A 17,721-nucleotide genomic window follows, 5' to 3' on the forward strand; every position below is an offset into this window, starting at 1 on the left:
GTGAGACCACAGAAATTATTAATTACTTTTTCACACCTTCAATAATAATGACTAATTCTAATGCAATTATTTATTTACGACCTTGTCAAGATCGGTATTTGGTAAGCTACTATTTGCTTTGTACAGAAATGATGGTATGCGGATCTTCCGTCATCTTAACTGTTAACCTAGAATGTGTTGTATAATTAAAAACTACCTAACATGTTACTATTCCTCATTTCAAATTTGACATCCAAAATATAACATATGTTAATGGGGAGATTATGCGCCTTATAAATTATTGCATTCCAGTTTTAGAAACTTACTCCAGTTTACTCCAAAATTATGGCATTAAAAGTGATATATATTCTGTCATATAGTTCATAACAAACATTTTCAGTATATTAATGGTTATATAAGGTTGCTAACGACTTTTAACTATTTCAGTCAGTTAACTGTGTTTTAATTCTTTCTTATTAGTATTTTAAGAGTTGCGTTCGAATGTTCAGATAGAATATAACAATTTTAAGAATTCTTAATCGAAACATCAATAGCATATAGAATAACATAAATTATTTCAGTAATGGAGATCTTGAAACAGTTAAAGAAATGCAAATACAATAATATATCATATAAATAAAATTTGTTAAAACATATTTTTAATATGCAGATCAGATTATTCTACTAAAATGGCAAATCACAACATTTTTAACTATTATGTAACATAGCAAAGCAACTATTTAAATAGAAATGTCTATAATAACATCCTTGATGAACGTTCCAAATTTTAGTTGACATTTCGGTATATTTGAATGGTGCTTAAAAAATAACTGGTGTGTGATGTCAATATTTAACCAAGTTGTTATTCATTATGATAATAGATTAACTAATGAATAGCATATATGATTCAAAAAAGAGTTAATATAATATATGACGAATGAGTTAATTTTTATATGTAATTACTTATACATACAGAAAACAACTTGTGCCTGGACATATTGCTTTACTATATATAAACAGCTAAGGTCAATTTATTATCAAGTACATGTTGCTAATATATTTTTTTCTTATGTATAGTGCCGAATTTGCTGGCATGGTGGTATAACTCAGTGGTAGACCATTCGACTGGAGATTGAGAGGTCCCCGGTTCAAACCCGGGTGCCCCCTAAGCAATTTTTTCAATAAATTTAAAGCACAATTAGAAAATTGTCGTACTAATATTCTACTAGTTCAGGTTATTATATAGCCAGTATGCGTAAATGGCAACCGAGTTAACTTAATGTTCCAGTTAATAACAAAACTCACATTTCCAAGCAACAAAATTCACTATTCAAGAAGTTCTTCAATGACTCTTCATCAAATAACATCAAAGCGATGTAGGGGAATTACAATTTGGCAATTATAATTTGCACATAGTAAAATATAGGATTGCGGATATCGATTCCAAGAAAAATAATCTAAGTGTCGTACTTCAAGTTATACATATAGATTAAAAGGGAATAAATCTAAAACAAAAACTAAACTGTAAGGACAAATATGTCTATAAATGAGTTTGAACCATATATGGGCTAATTAATTTCAATTATATCCATAAATACGTTGATGCCTTTTATTTTTTCGAAACGATCGTGGAATGTATTTGGGCATGATTAAACAAGTCAAGACTAATTAAGACCTTTAGGTGGACATCTCTTTACTCAATTGTCCTAGAAAATTAAACAAATTATTTAATAGTTTTATTATAGGTAATTCTTGATGACGATTTCGATAAAATTAGTGAATCAACTTACGAATTAATTCAACTTATTTCCCAAAATCAGCTTTTCGTCATTGTCATGTTTCTAAAAAGTGTTTCGGAATTTGTTGAAATAGTAAAACGATCAAAATCATGACGACAAATCAATTTCTTCAGGTAAAATGTAGACATAATTTATTAATCAACATTTAATCGTGGTTCAATTCCCATGTTCTATACTATCAACATAAACCGAACCACAGAAGAAAACTTGTTCGCGCAGAAGAAACAATTTATTGAGGTTACGCGATGATGCCTTCACAAGTTATTTACAATAGAACGACCTTCATAAGTACGTGTTCTAAATTTATATCACTCCAATTTCGAATACGTTCAGCATTTACATAGTAGGAAGTTAAATGAACAAATAAGTACCCCTAACGTTTTAATCGACTGGTGAAAGTTTTGGTAAAATTTTCGACAGTTTTACATTTCACCCACCATTCAAGAAAGTAATGCGGTTTTTCTTAATTCTTAATGCGTGTTGCAATGTAATGGATGTAAAATGAAAAATTATTATGTCTATGTTAATCATTATGTAGAAATACATACATATTTAATAACGTTAATGCTGTACATATGTAATTAGTTATATACCAGCGACAAGAATGAAATATTAAACATTTTATATTTAACTGTTGCACTAATTAATAATAATTAAATTTTTCTCAATTATCATAATGTAGTCATGAAGCTTTATTAGCTACATAACGTCTTTAATAGCTCGATAAAAAAGTTAATAACATAACTATTTGTATTCGGATTTCGGGTATAATAAAATATAAAAAATGGATGAACATTCCGTAGTTACAATTAGGATATCTGGTGGTATATATTGCTATTAGCTATTTAAAGTAAGTTTATTATAGATTTTCAATATAATTGCATCTTGCTACGAATATGCTAATAAATACTTATCTTTGCTTGTACTGCTATTTTCTTAATAAAAAATATTTTTTCATACCCCTAAAATTACCAAAAAAAGATTTCAACTACATACATTTACTAACATTTCAATCAAAATGATATGATACCTGGACATGGTGAATAAGTTTTGATTTGGATGAAGTGTGAATTAAATCGTGAAAATAAAATCTTTGGGAAATAGTTGGATAAAAAAATAAGTTGGATATATGGACGCCACATGAGTTAAACCAAAATACGTCGTGCATTAAATTCCCAGGTGTAGCTCGCTGCTGATTCTTAACAAAATCGAACCATTTCTAAAACGGATGGCGACTGTCGATCAAAGGTGTGTCACTTACGACAAAAAGGTTTTGCTAGCCCTTTAGTGAAATAAACAAGAAATCGTATGCTATGAGCAGCTTCCCAATGGCTAAACTCGAACGAGCATGTATTGTGAACTATTGGTTTCAATTCCCAATAATTTTCAATTTTCAATTGAATACCGCGAAACCACATCAATAGCGACTCGTCAGAACATTATAGAAATAGCTGACATCATCTGTTCAATAGTGAACTAACTTGTTTAAAAAATCACAGTAATGGCTTGTTAAAATCGACTGTTTCAGGTTTTTGACAATAAGCAAAAGGGCTTCTATAAGGATAACAAAATATAACATCCTTCAAAAGAAAAAAAGTTCTCCAACAAAGCGTCACAAATTTGAATTAAATCAGATCATACTTAGTGTGTTAAATAGCCTATTTTATGCCAACAAAATGGATTCTTTAAGACACTATTTATATTGGTTTTTGGATTGAAAAAAATATAATTGTGGAACATGTTAAGTTAATTCAACTATAACTTAAAATATACGCGTTTGTTATTAGAGATGCCAAATATTTTCGAAGCCAAATGTAAGTAAAATAATTCAGAATAATTTTACTATCTTAGCATTAAACTAAGGTTAAATTGTTTCTTAATCTTTTGTTTGTAATTTCCGTTCATCAATCATTGAGAGGCATTTTGCAATTTTTATTCAAACTCTCTAATTAATTTTCAGTAAGACTCATTGTAATCGAAAAAAAAACCTACCATTTCAAAACATATCTACCAACCTTTTAACGGCGATTATACAAACAAACTGGTTATTTAAGTATTGTTGAATATCATCTTCTGTTACTAAGTATCATATTGAAACACCTGTTAATTTTTGACATTTCGCCTTTGAAAGGGTTCTCAAGGCTGCGAACGTTTGGGGACCAGACAAATTTCGAATAATTTTATCACATATACAGTCGCGATCATAAGCAAACTAATTCTAGATGAAGCTGATTTATATCTGATTCTGTGCGATGGTAAATATTTTTGACAAAGGTTGATTCTAGCTTAGCGTTAAAATTTTTGCGTCAATTTAGATAGTTATTTAGTAATATTTGATTGGTGAGAACATTGAAATTTATTAAAATTTCAAGGGCTTGCATGTTTACTTATATTTACTTTTTACTCTTATTGACTTTTTTATTATTTTACAAAAACATATGTTTGCATATATTTTAGTTCACAAGATATTTTAAGAGTCAGTGCGAACTTTAATCAAATATTACATTATAGATGAAAATCGCTATATTATAAATTATATAAGCCTTGTGAATATCATTATTTGCGTAACTATCTACAGTATAGAATATAAAACATTCTCAAAAATATTTGTACAGACTTAGTGCCAGAAAAAGAAAGTAAGAATATTCGAGATAATAATTTCAAATAACTCGAATCACAATATATAGTCTATATATTTAATTATTTACTATAGACATTTAAAGTAAAAGTGATCTCAAGTTATTCCAAAATAAGACGCCATAACTTCGCAATATTACCGCATTTAAGCTTTAGCTTTTAATTATTTATTATTAATTTAATAATTTAGCTTTAATATGTTACAGCATTCTAAAGCAAATAAAATATTGAACAGAAATGTTTAAAAATATCATTTATTTTAATCTAATATTTCGTTCACTGCTACTTTGGGCTATATAGCCCAAATAATTGTAAAATAGACAAATTTATCAATAAGTGAAGGAAAGAAAAAAGTTAAATAAAAAAGGAGCCCAAATGAAAAGTCAAACGAAATCACAAATACAGTAATAATTTTCAATAAATAAACTATAAAGAGTATATTTGATGTACTCCATTGATATGACTGAAAACATTACACCTGGGTCTTTAAATTGCAGGAGAAAATAAAAGGCAACCAACTGTATTATTTAGCTTAAAAATAGAGGTAAACTCTAGTATTACTACTCTTATTTTATTTTATTTATTAAAAGTATACAAAACATTGTATATGATGATGTGGAAAATTGGTCCAACAAAAGAGCAATCACCTTAACTATAACTGTAATTTAAATAATACAAGCATGTATGTGTTGAAATATATTCCAGAGTTTTTTTTTGAATATTATCTTAAAAAGTACGATAGTTTCAAAACAAGTTTTTCAATATTAAATTTACAGACTGGCAAGTAATCTATTTAGGAACCAACTCAGAATAAATTAGGTACTATCCAGCATTGTTACTGGGTTACGTAGATAATGGGAAATTATGCAAAAAATAATTACACCCTAAGTTAAATTCGAGATCCCATGTCTGTCGCATTGGAAGTATCGTCGCATCCCTTAGCGCTAGGATTTCAAAATTAACTGAATTTAATCATTCTTAGCAGAAAATAAACTACTTGAATAAATATATTTTAATGATTGCTTTCAAAAATGATTACCACTAAAATTCTCTACTAGCAAATGATTAGCTCATTTATTCCTATTCATTTACTGCTTATTGAATAAATTTAATATTTCATTATATAATAATCAATCCTATAGTTTCTAACAAAGAGTTAAACAAACTTGTATTTAGTTGATTTCTATCAGAAATTAAATTCAGTGCAGAAATATATAGTAACATACTTTAGTTATTTATAAAATGTAAACATGCAAATCTCTTAGGTTTAAATGCATATAAAATATATTAATGTAATTAGCATTTATTACAACTACTAAGGCGTAATAGGTAATCAAAATCAGAATTATACTTACTTCATTTATAAACAACAAACATTAAAATATATATATATATATATATATATATATATATATATATATATATATATATATATAGCGTAAATTTGTTTAAAATAATGTTACTCAAGAAGTGTGTATGCACTTAGTGGAATATTTTATGTTAATACCAAATGCCATCGTACTTGTTTAGTACGAATTCCGCTAAGCAAATATAATGCAACAATATGAAGGCAAACTTTTACTGCTTGTGAGTTAATCACCTTTTGCAATATATCAGGAATCTAACATATTTAAACTGAAAATAATTCATGACATATCGTTGCCATAGCAGACAGAAACGAACTTAGTATTATACTGAATACTTACGGTTATAAACTTAAGGATATTAATACAATTATTTGTTTAAAAATTATTATTCATAAAGCTCTAAACGTTTTGCTGGGAGACATCAACAGTCAATGAGTTGAGTAAATTTTAAATAATTTTCAAATCAATTATTCGACAAATTGTCGACTGTTGATTTTTACGTTGATATGAATCTCATATATAATGAAAATATTATATTAATGGAAACGGACTGGTTAAAATTGCAATCGTTTCAGCTGTTAAACTGCAAATCAATCATCTCCAATGACTAGAGCGATTACATTTCGTACCTCGGTTTGATTTATTTGCCAAAATAAATCGTACTATCTTAATTAGAATCGAGGTTCTTTTCGACCGATAGGCGAAAGTAGACATGCCGCTTTTTATCTCCAGTTTTTTTTTTCTTCGGAGCGCCCGGAGAAATGGAAGTCTATCAAGAAATAAAAAAAACAGCACACTCGTTGTAGTAGCACCAAACCATTATAATTAAATAATAAAATTCAACTTTTCCTTTTTGCCATTGTCGAATTAGACGAGTCATGTGATTAAAGGCTAGTTTTTTAGACAGGATAACATTTGAATGTGCTACATCAAATCTGATAAAGTTAATTACTTATTTTACATAAGTTTAATAATGCTACTGATTATTTTCACTTTATTATTTTTTTGTGATAGATTAACGTTACCAAAGATGGATCGATGAAGCAATCGTAGAAAAATATTTTTAAGACAATTATTTAATATGTATTGTCATATCAATTTCATACGTTTAATTGTTTTTTTTTTGTATAACAATCGACTGTAATATTTTCAACAGATTTTAACAGCTCATAAAACAATCAGCTAATAAATCTGGCGAAACAAAACGCCAACGCCTTTCAGTACCTTATTCTTTCAGATCATATACACATATTATACAACATGTAGTCGAAAGTTGGTTTTATGTTTTGCACTAAAATATTAATACACTACAACCTCTGGAATCCAAGCATCTGTATTAAAATATCTTTGAATCTAGAAACTAGTTTTGTATCAGCTCGTTTTAAGGATGAATATTTATAATAGCTTACATAAGATGTGAGACATTACCATAACGATAATTTATGCTAAATATAATGTTCTTCAATAAATTTACATTAAATTAAAATTGAAAGAGATTATATTAGGAGATTTGGAGAAAATCCTGTAATTCTTAATCGGGTATCAAATAGCTCTTCAGTAAATATATTTCATTAAAGAAATATATCCAGCATATAGAGAGAATGTGAATCCTAATATACATGAAAAACTTCAAGTTTAATATAAAAAATCTGACAGAATTTAATTTAGGTCTAGGCATATATGGTTCCTGCTAGGGAGTACCTTGGTTATAATTACCTGTTACTAAACATGTAGATGTGGAAATGACAATTAAACAGTAAAATTTTAATCAGCAAAGTTAGTAGTAAATGTCATGTTATTCATGAAAGTATCTTCATCTCAGAGAATTAATTGAAATTAAACAATGGTCAAAACCCAACTATTATCTTATTAAAAAATACTACAGACGCTAGTATAAACTGTCCTTAACATTTTCACTTCGAAATATTAAACATCTTGCCCAACTAAGAGTTAAATATGTTACGTAAAATACGACACTAATAATAATTACGAAAAATTTTCACCAACAAAGGAAAATGTGCACTAAAAAATGTTGACGATTCGACGAAAGATAATTATATATTATTTTTGAGATATTCTCTAACTACATTTATATCAAAGATCATTAAGTGTTACTTTTTATTAAGTTTAGATATTTTTGATGAAGATGATATTTTTATAGCACTATATTATAATACAATAAAATTTATACGTGTCTTCATTGAAAATCTACGGCTAATATGTTTCATTAATAAAAGCGTGTTAATACTGGGTTCAATATATTATATGAAGTTATTATAATACACTTGACAGAAAAATAATTTTCGAATAAAAAAGTTAAAAAGTGGACTCGTCATCAATATAAAATCAGGAAGATTGTTTCTATAATCAACAATGAGAAGCTTTATCGCACCAGTCGCTTTCAGTGTTCATTGAAATAAATGATACTTACAATACTAATCCTTACAATACTTCAAAATATAATAATATAAACAATTATCTAAAACAAAGCTCACAACTCTTATTAAACATAATAATGTTAGTTCAATAGTTAGTATAATAGTTTCATTTCAAATATATTTTTGCTAAGATCCTTCTGACAACTATTTAAATCATAATAACACCCTTTGTATTTTTATAACCGTTATTGAACCCATATATAAATATAATTTAATGATATAATCTAATTTCCGTTTTGTTCACCATCAAACCCACTCTAAAACAAGTGAAACAATGATAGTAAAACATTACGATGTACGTTTCTCGCCTTTGAGTACTATCGCCTGAACCAATCTATGCTTAGTTTGGTAATGGCCTGCGAATTGCAGCATATAATTCAACCATTAACCCACCGTTAAATTGTTTTCGAACAGATGTGTACGTTTGATGTTTTTTTTTGCAACCTATGTGAACATTTCGAAACATAAACAGTACAATTTTATTGTATCATTAATTATATTTATATATATAAAAAATTGCCGTATAATCATTAATATTAACTTTATAGTAGTTGTATGATGCAAAAGATGTCGACCACATGAATGGAAGCAGACATAATTCACTCATTTGGAACGCTTGTAATGTTATTTTGATTATATGGTACTAGCTGATATATAATTGGTGTGAGCCTATTCATGGTCCTATAAATTAATTTCTTATAGGATTTTATTTTGATCACTACTATCTGCTACTTTCTTTTTAATACGCAATATTTGAAAGCGATGCCGAAAATAATCTTGTAATTTATCCTACTTAATAAGAACAATGTTAGAAATGCTTTAATTAAATGCAACAATTAAATTAAAAATATTAAATAAAATGTTCCATACAAATAAGCAAAATTACTAACTTGATATTGTTACATCAGTTTAGTTAAATGATTTAATTTTATGGTTAGAAACAGTGACAAGAGGGTAAAACGTTAGTTTTTGTTCAGGAACTATGTTTCATTATGTTTTATCATAGCTTTCTTAATATTTCATTTTAAGTATTGTTACTTTGAACAAAGCGTTAATATTTCTTGTATAACGACTCTTGAGTAGAATTGTTTACGGCTATGACAAATGTTTAATACTCTATGTCGTTTAAATTTTATTACTGTTACACAACGTGAACATTGAAACTAGACATGTAATATTAATGCTAGATGAATGTTTTTGGTTTAACTGAAAATTTAGAAAATCTAAAATGTAGCCCTTTCAAAATATGCGTAATTTTAATGTAATTTACTTAAATATACTGTTTGAAACTTCTAAAAAATGTGAGATAATAGTAGTGGAATAAATGTTTTTACTGAAACATGGGAAATAATTTATTAAGGTTTCGTGGTATTGTATCAAAATAATAAACACCCTTTTTACAAACTGTTTATTTTTGAATTTTACAATATATTCGTTCGATATTTAATTATGTAGTTTCTGGTTTAGGTATATATTCTAATCACAATAATTTTTAGAAGTTTCAATACAGCATCCATTTTGGGCACTAATTTTAACCCCCCTTTGTCACTGTTTCACCCCCCACCACCACCACCGTTGTCAACACAATAACAGCACGAAGGGCACCGCGCAGGATGATGATAGTCCAGTCCAAGTACGTGTGATCTCGTACTTACAATGAAAAGAGAAAAAATGTTGAACCTGTTGCACACCTCGATCTCGGAACACTCTCACTTGATTGAGTATGGGTACTGAATCTGGCGAATTAGGATGTTCGTTTTTATACGCGGTTCATCTTTTACATTTTGAGTCATGGTACGGCGATGCCCACCTCCGATCGTCGGCGGGATTCCTTGACGGTCGCGATCGTTTCGCCTTGGTCGACGCATCCTGGACGGTACGATCCGCTTCTTTCGTTAACATGATTTTGCGTTGCGTGTCTTGATACAGAAATATGATTTTTTATATATCACAATTATCTTTTGTTTTAATCACTAAAAAATATTTTCGCTAGTTATATGAAACCAATAAAGCTGTCAAATTAATATAAGTATGTAATAATTATACACAATGGACCAAAAATTATTCAAATTTCTAAAAGTTGTAGTTATTTTTTTTTAATTAATAAAATGAACTTTTGAAATGAGAAAATGACAATTTCATTTCTATATTAAACCTGTTACGTATGTATTTATATTTGTAAATTTTAGCCACGGCAACTCCTTGAGTTTTTCAGTGGTTGGACCTGTTGCTTAACGACCAACTTACATTCTAGAAGATATCCAGTCTTACCCAGCCTGCTTATTGGCTTGACTGGGATAGTTTTTCTTGTCGGATAAAATAAATATTATATTATTAGGCCTATAAATAAATCTTAAAGTATTCTGAATGAGAAGCTTTATTGTGAAAAATCGGTTCAATATATTTAATTCAAAATATTATTAGTATACCAAAGGAGATACATCTTTCTGTATTTATAGGAAATAAAGTGCTGCTCAGACAGGTTACGACCCATAGGTCAGGATAAATAATAAACAATAGGAACAAGGTCTGTGAATACACCGGGTGTGGTGGCAATTCCTGTTTTAATGCCTTGCAAATATGTTTTCACCGGTTTTGCAACGTGAATTCGAGCTTTGTATAGTTGAATAATAACATTGTTGTGTCTTTACTTATATTACGGCCATTTTTCGCGCACTGCTCGGGTTAAACATATCAACTGAAGTCGATAGTAAACCCAATAAATGGTATTATTGAGTAGTGCCTTCAAATCCACGTGTTTTAACCACATCTAAACCAGTATTTACATACTAAAATCGATAGAGCATGGTAAATATAAACTTCAATTCTTAAATTCTTTCAACAACTTTTCCGCCTCATTCTTCGAATTGAAGTGAAAAAGTAAAACTTCTCACAAATGTCATTTACTCGGTGCAAAACTCAATATTTTCAATGCACTAACAAAAATTTCGGTTTACACTTCAGCGAAACGGCACAGACTACAAGCTACGGCTTCTACAGCTAAAACTTCAGGCTTAAAGGCTTACCCAATGAGTCTAAAAGTATATTTTCTTCATTCCCATCTTGATTATTCTAGAAATTTTGGGAAATATGAATGAAGAACAAGATGAACGATTTCAACAACATATGAAGGAAGAAATACCGAGGAAAATGGTACGTCTTAGTGCTGTCAGACTACTGTTTAGAGAGACCTTGCGGATATTCCCCACAAGCTAAAATGTACAAAGACGAGTCTCATCGCGAAAAAGAACATTTTAGTTTCTGCTAGTGAACGTATATATTAGATGCAATAATTATGTGTGGTTTGGTAGATTAATAGTTATTCAAATTACCAAGAAACATGTCATGTCACAAAAATTAAGTGATTTTGGAATTCTGAAAACCCAACAATATAAGGATTATGTAGGAAAACTTAAACAGCGCTTAGAATCCTTTTACAGACCTGTGTCCTTTTGCAAACAATATTTTTGAGTTTTACATTTGGTGAGTATACGAATAAGTCAGATGGTTTCCCGAAGTGTGATTAAACGACATCATATGGTTCACCATATAAATAAGTACGTATTTTCCTAATAGGTTATCGTATATTAGTAATTTTTATTTCTGGGACTTGTTAGTTGGTCATTACTAAGGCGAGTCACATCGGAAAATGTAAGTGTTTGACCTTGACTCGCATATCTGTAGGTATCATTGGGATTCGTAACAATAGAGCATCTTAAAATTTTCTTTCTAAAATTGTACCTCCGATTCAGTGAAAGTCGGATACAGTTGCAAAGTTATGGTGAATTGAACCTGCCTGTCAAACCCAGTAACTTTAAGAATTTGAATTTTCAACTTTGTCTTGATTCATTACAGTATTGATAACCTTATGCACGTAGGTTATTTTCTCGTATTATATTATGTTTTATGGTGCAATTGATAGCATTAGTATCAATATATTCAGTTACTGCTATAACACGTCCACTCGCAAATTTTCTGGATCTAGGTAATAATGTGGAAAACTTTAGATATCAATTAATTATTTATCAAATGTCCTTTTCTAAGTTCCAATATTCAACATTTGTTTTGGAAACATTCAGTGAATATATCATTATGTATTTCTATACACATGAAGGTTTTATCTATTTTTAAAGCCGATTTCTGTACATTCAATTTAATTGCATTTCTTCTACGTTCTTTGAGATTGATTTTTTAATTGTTGACACTAACATTGACAAAATTATTTAAAGAAATATTCATTTCAGATTCCTTTGGTTAATTATAATAACACTTATTACATATTATTAATTAATTATATATATATATATATATATATATATATATATATCTATATTTGTAAATAGATATTTAGAGCCAGTACCGCGAGTAGAAGGAAGCCTGTATGGCTGCCGAACAAACCAATTAAATATTATAGTAATCTAATTTTCCAAAACAAGATTAAAAATACTAATATTAAAAAAACAGAAACTATTCTTATACTTTTTCTAATTTCAGCAAATATTATTTTAAAAATCTATACTTATTCATGTATAAGCAACCTAGTATTTTAATATAGTTATAACAAATACCTTATCTGTAGTATTTATTTAAAACCATATTAGAAATTTTAGTAGATTGTATAATAAAAATTAAAAATTATAAAGATTGGAAAAACTATGTCCAACCAATTTCTATTATTAACTATGCAAAATATTTATTTTTGCAATCAATAAAAGTAGAAACCACCCGATATGTAAGGTATAATTTCCAGCACCACATCTTCCTTCCCTTTCTCCATTACAATTTTGAACCAAGTATGCATCATTTATAATGTCAACTATTAAAAAATCAAACTCAAAGAACGTAGAGCAAATGCAATTACATTTAATGTACAGAAATCGGCTTTAAAAACAGATAAAACCGTCATGTGAATATAAATACAGAATGATATATTCACTGAATATTTCCAAAAACGATTGTTGAATATTGGAAGTTGAAAAAGGACATTTGATCAATAATTAATTCATACCTAAAGTTTTCCAAATTATTACTTAGAACTAGAAAAGTTGCAACCCATCAATTATTTTCAGATTATGAGAACTTAAGTAAACTTATGGACATATATTTTGTGTCGAAGGCAGTAAGTATAAAGGTAGCAGCCGTCAAATGGATAGTCATATTTTTGTGATAAGAGAGAAAAAGTGGTCGGAATATAGTTCTTCTATCAAATATAAATCGCATATAGTACCGAGCGGTAATACATGATCTAGCTCAGGAAATTTGTTGCTCTGAAATGCAATTTAATTATGAAATGGCGAGAAAATTTACTGATAAATCCACTTTCAAGAGAGTCATATTGAAAAAATGGCTGTCTACAAAAATACTCCCAAGTATGTGCGTGTGTTATTTTGTAAGTCATTGCCACGTGTAAAAGTAAATTTTGTGATATTAGAAAGAATATGCAAAAAGACAGAAATATTAAAATATAGTATATCAAGGCTTTATATAATAAAATATTGAATAACCAACTGCAAATTCAGTTACAAACGACAATATGTATTTTAAAAAATGTTTTTATTATTCAAGTTCGTGTTGCGTACATTATTGAAAATACTTACCATATATATGTAAACAATTTGCTCCTGAAATCTTTATTTCGGATATAGAAAAAATAGTTCCGCAAAATCATTGTCTAAATTGTTACTGTCATCCTTGCGATTTGTATTTTTTTGTGAATCGAAACCCTAATAATATAAAAACCTTAAATATAAAATACATTTTATAAATAAGTTCGCATAAAACCTTTATTGCACATCAATACAATGTACTTCTCAGGCAACCATCATATTATATAATATAATATGAATATTCGGAGACTATATCACCCATACACTATGTTATATCGTGAAGATACATTTATATTACCAAATCCGGGATAAGATCCCTTTCTACAATAATTGTTGGAAATTTTACCATCACGGATTTATGTATAGCCATGATATATCATTAAATGACCAAGAATGACGTATGCAGATTGCAACAGTCGTAGAATACCGAGTATCATGGCCCTCTTATAAACAGTAATAATATTTAAATCCTTTAAATAGAAACCTGAATTGCAAGGGAAAATTTATTACGGTAGCACCTCAATGTTAATCAATATGCGAGGGAAATTCGTTACTTTTATCTGAAAGGACAATCAAGGTTGAATTGGATTTAAATATAATAGTGTAAAGCTTGTCGGGTTTAATTTATTTATTATCACCTGTTCGAATCACCATCTTGTTATTTTGTAGGAAGCATGTGTATTGTTGTATTTGATTACGGAGTAAATGATTTTTTGTCTTGTTAAAATATACACTAACTTGTTTGACATTATTAAAGAGTCGTGTTATATGCTATATGAATCTCTATAGTTTATAGCCAATATTACTTCTTGTTTCCTTATTATTATTAATTTATATTTAGAAAAAAAAGTATTATCTAGTACACTGTCAGCTATCAAAGTAAGCACGCTTAATTTTTTAATCGAAAGTTATTCAACATAATGTATTTAACATTATTTATAGTATCCAGTCTTGTCCTAGAATGAACATAGATTTGGTAGAATATATAATATATATATATATATATATATATATATATATATATATATATATATATGTATATATAACAATATAACCAATAAATAACTAATCTTCAAGTAAATATTACTAACAGTGATAAATAATTCAGTATAACAAAAAGTATTTACAACTTATGTGCAATAAATATAAAATGTAGAAATTTTAATAAAACATGTGCCGATAAATTGTAATAAAAGTAAGATATATAAAATAATATATTAGCTACTTTAACTTTATTATGGTAACAATTTGAATTCTGTTAATAAATAATGATGAAAACACGAATTATCGATGTAAACAACTGTTAGCCAACCTAACCTAATTGTTAAATCGATGGCTTTAACGTTTTTGTACATACATGATTTTTTATTTAGTGCTATCGAGTTGTCCAGCCTATAGACATGGTACTCATGGAATGCTCAAAATTGCATTTTTGATTTTCATTATATTTGTTGTTTGATTTAAAAAATCTGCCGCCGAAGCCCACCAAACACATTTAGAAGCTGCTGCATTTTATTCCAAATGTCAGTTGTGGTTTTATCGATTTAATACTAGTGATTTTCGTGTTATTGGCAAAGAAAAACCTCCAGTGCCAAGGTTCGAAATCAATGAATCGAACTTTCAGACAAATTATAAGTTGATTAATCAACTATATTCTTATACAAACGAATGGGAAATGGAAAAGGAGAGAAAATGGCCACCGCAAGAACGGTCAATAAATAATATTTTGAAGTATTTCAATATCGTCGTGGCATGACTTATAAAAGCAAAAAGTGATTCACTAGTCATGGGTTAGTTCGGGAGAGCTATGCTTATGGACAAGCAAGAGGAATTTTTATGTCCATAAAGTCCATATATGCTGTACATATGGCCAGATCACCAAGGTACAATGTATTATTAGGTACTAAAACCGAATGAAACTTTTACCGAAAATGTCTACCGATGTCAGTTAAACAAATTGAGCGGCGTATTGTTGCAAGAAAAACTATCAATATAGAGTAACCGACGGAAGGTCGAACATTCTTGCATGACGATGAACGTAGCCGAGCTTTGCAAGGGATGTGAAAGATTGCTGCAAAAGATATGTTGCAACTGGAACGGGCAGTTTCGCTGTAATCAGCATTCCGCCCAAACATAGCATTGTTTGACATAGTTCAGAAATGTTGAAAACATGCGAAACTGAATCTATGATTTGATCACTGCCAAATCAATATCGCTGTTTCGACAGGGTTTTATCATGTTGTCAGAAATAGTGGAGAAATTTGTAGAAAATTACAAAAATAATTTTGTTAATATATGTTTTACCAACTTTTCACGTTTAATACGAAAATATTTGCCTATTAAAAAAGCCTAAACAACTAAAATATATGCAGTTGACTCCACTGCGGCCAAACTTTGTGTATTTAAATCTCCTTCAGTAATTATTTATTATTTGCTTGTGATTAATTGATAAAAACTAGATTAATTTTAAAAAAATTATTTCGGATGTAAGTGAATGTTCAGCAAAATATACAAATTATGATTTTAATGATTAAAATTGCAATTTTAACTAGTGTAAACCATACATAAGAGATAAGTTATCTGCTAGTGTAAATCCTTCAAAGTTTATTCAGCTCTATAATATATCGAATTTATTATACAACAGAAAACAGTGCCAAAATATAATTAAATTAAAATTGAACCAAAAACTTATATTTTATAGAATAGTAACAAACAGAATGTAGTTAGTATCTGATTTTGTCGAATGAAACCAAACAAAACAATAATATAAATACAAACTTTTAACAACAGCGGATTAATGTGAAATGGAGTGAAATGTGCTGTGATTGAGGTATTAACGAAATTTTTCATAGGTACCTCTCACGATGTCACGGATATTAGTGAATCAATATTTAATTACGATACCGCATAACTCTGACTTAATTAGAGCAATAGCCTAATTATAAGTTAACCTTAACTGATAAGTTGACTGCGGTTTATTGACTTGCGAAAACTGCACAAGAAGAAGTCTAGCAGGGTCAAATCCCCCGATATTTGGTAAACATGCTCTCAAGTTCTTTATGTAGATATCGTCTAACTTCCCATAAGAATTTAGTATCGAAACCCTTTAATATAAAAGTGGAATAAATATTGCCTCTACGGGTGTTGCGAACATCTACTTGCCCCTTTTGTATCATACATAAGCTTTAACAATGTATTATCGTACAAGACTGAATACTAACATAAAAGAATAATATAAATTTCACAAAATATCCACACGCCGTCGAATTGTTTATTTAATTTTTTATTTAATATATAGTTACCAAATAACCACTGTTTAAAAACTATAACACTAAATCATCTTTATATGTCCTAACAAATATGTAAAACTATACGTATAAAAACAACAAAAATACAATTTAAATAATTTATAACTAATTTGTGAAAGGCAGACAGACCTTTTACATTATTTTTAAAAGACGGAACGCAACATCATATTATAAAATATATCCCTTTTAAGTCCACAGTAAAGGTGAAGCATAAAACAATAGCTTAAATATACGAAAATACCAATTATGTAACCTTAAATGGCCTTTTTCTGGGAGGTTAGATGATGCGAGGTTAAGCTATTTAAAATACACAATGCAAAACCAAAATATACGTATTAATAATAGATATACAGCATCCTGGACGCATGCTAATCCTAAGTAGATGGAAAGCCTGCACATTAGCAAATAGTTGGTTTTAACTGTATTATCTATACATATCTATAAAATTACTGCACTTCGCATAATGTAGAAATGTTAAATAATTTATTCCACATATTATATAAATTCAATTAGTGTATATCATATAATCGGAATATTTATCGGAATATATAGAAAGGTAAATATTACGAAGAAAGGCATTATTGAAA

General features: G+C 28.7%; 1 protein-coding gene across 1 annotated transcript in view; it reads right to left on the bottom strand.

The window, feature by feature from the left end:
- LOC143193683 (uncharacterized) overlaps window positions 1-10,014 on the bottom strand; it is a 69,496-nt gene extending 59,482 nt beyond the window's left edge. The window contains exon 1 of the mRNA XM_076400004.1: window positions 9,876-10,014. The gene's annotated coding sequence lies outside the window, so the exon portion shown is untranslated. The remainder of the gene's footprint in view (window positions 1-9,875) is intronic.
- Window positions 10,015-17,721: the final 7,707 nt, after the last annotated feature.

The sequence above is a fragment of the Rhynchophorus ferrugineus genome, unplaced genomic scaffold (assembly GCF_030347505.1).
Source record: "Rhynchophorus ferrugineus isolate W39M unplaced genomic scaffold, kcgeb_rfMv2 rfM3, whole genome shotgun sequence".
Lineage (NCBI taxonomy): Eukaryota > Metazoa > Arthropoda > Insecta > Coleoptera > Curculionidae > Rhynchophorus > Rhynchophorus ferrugineus.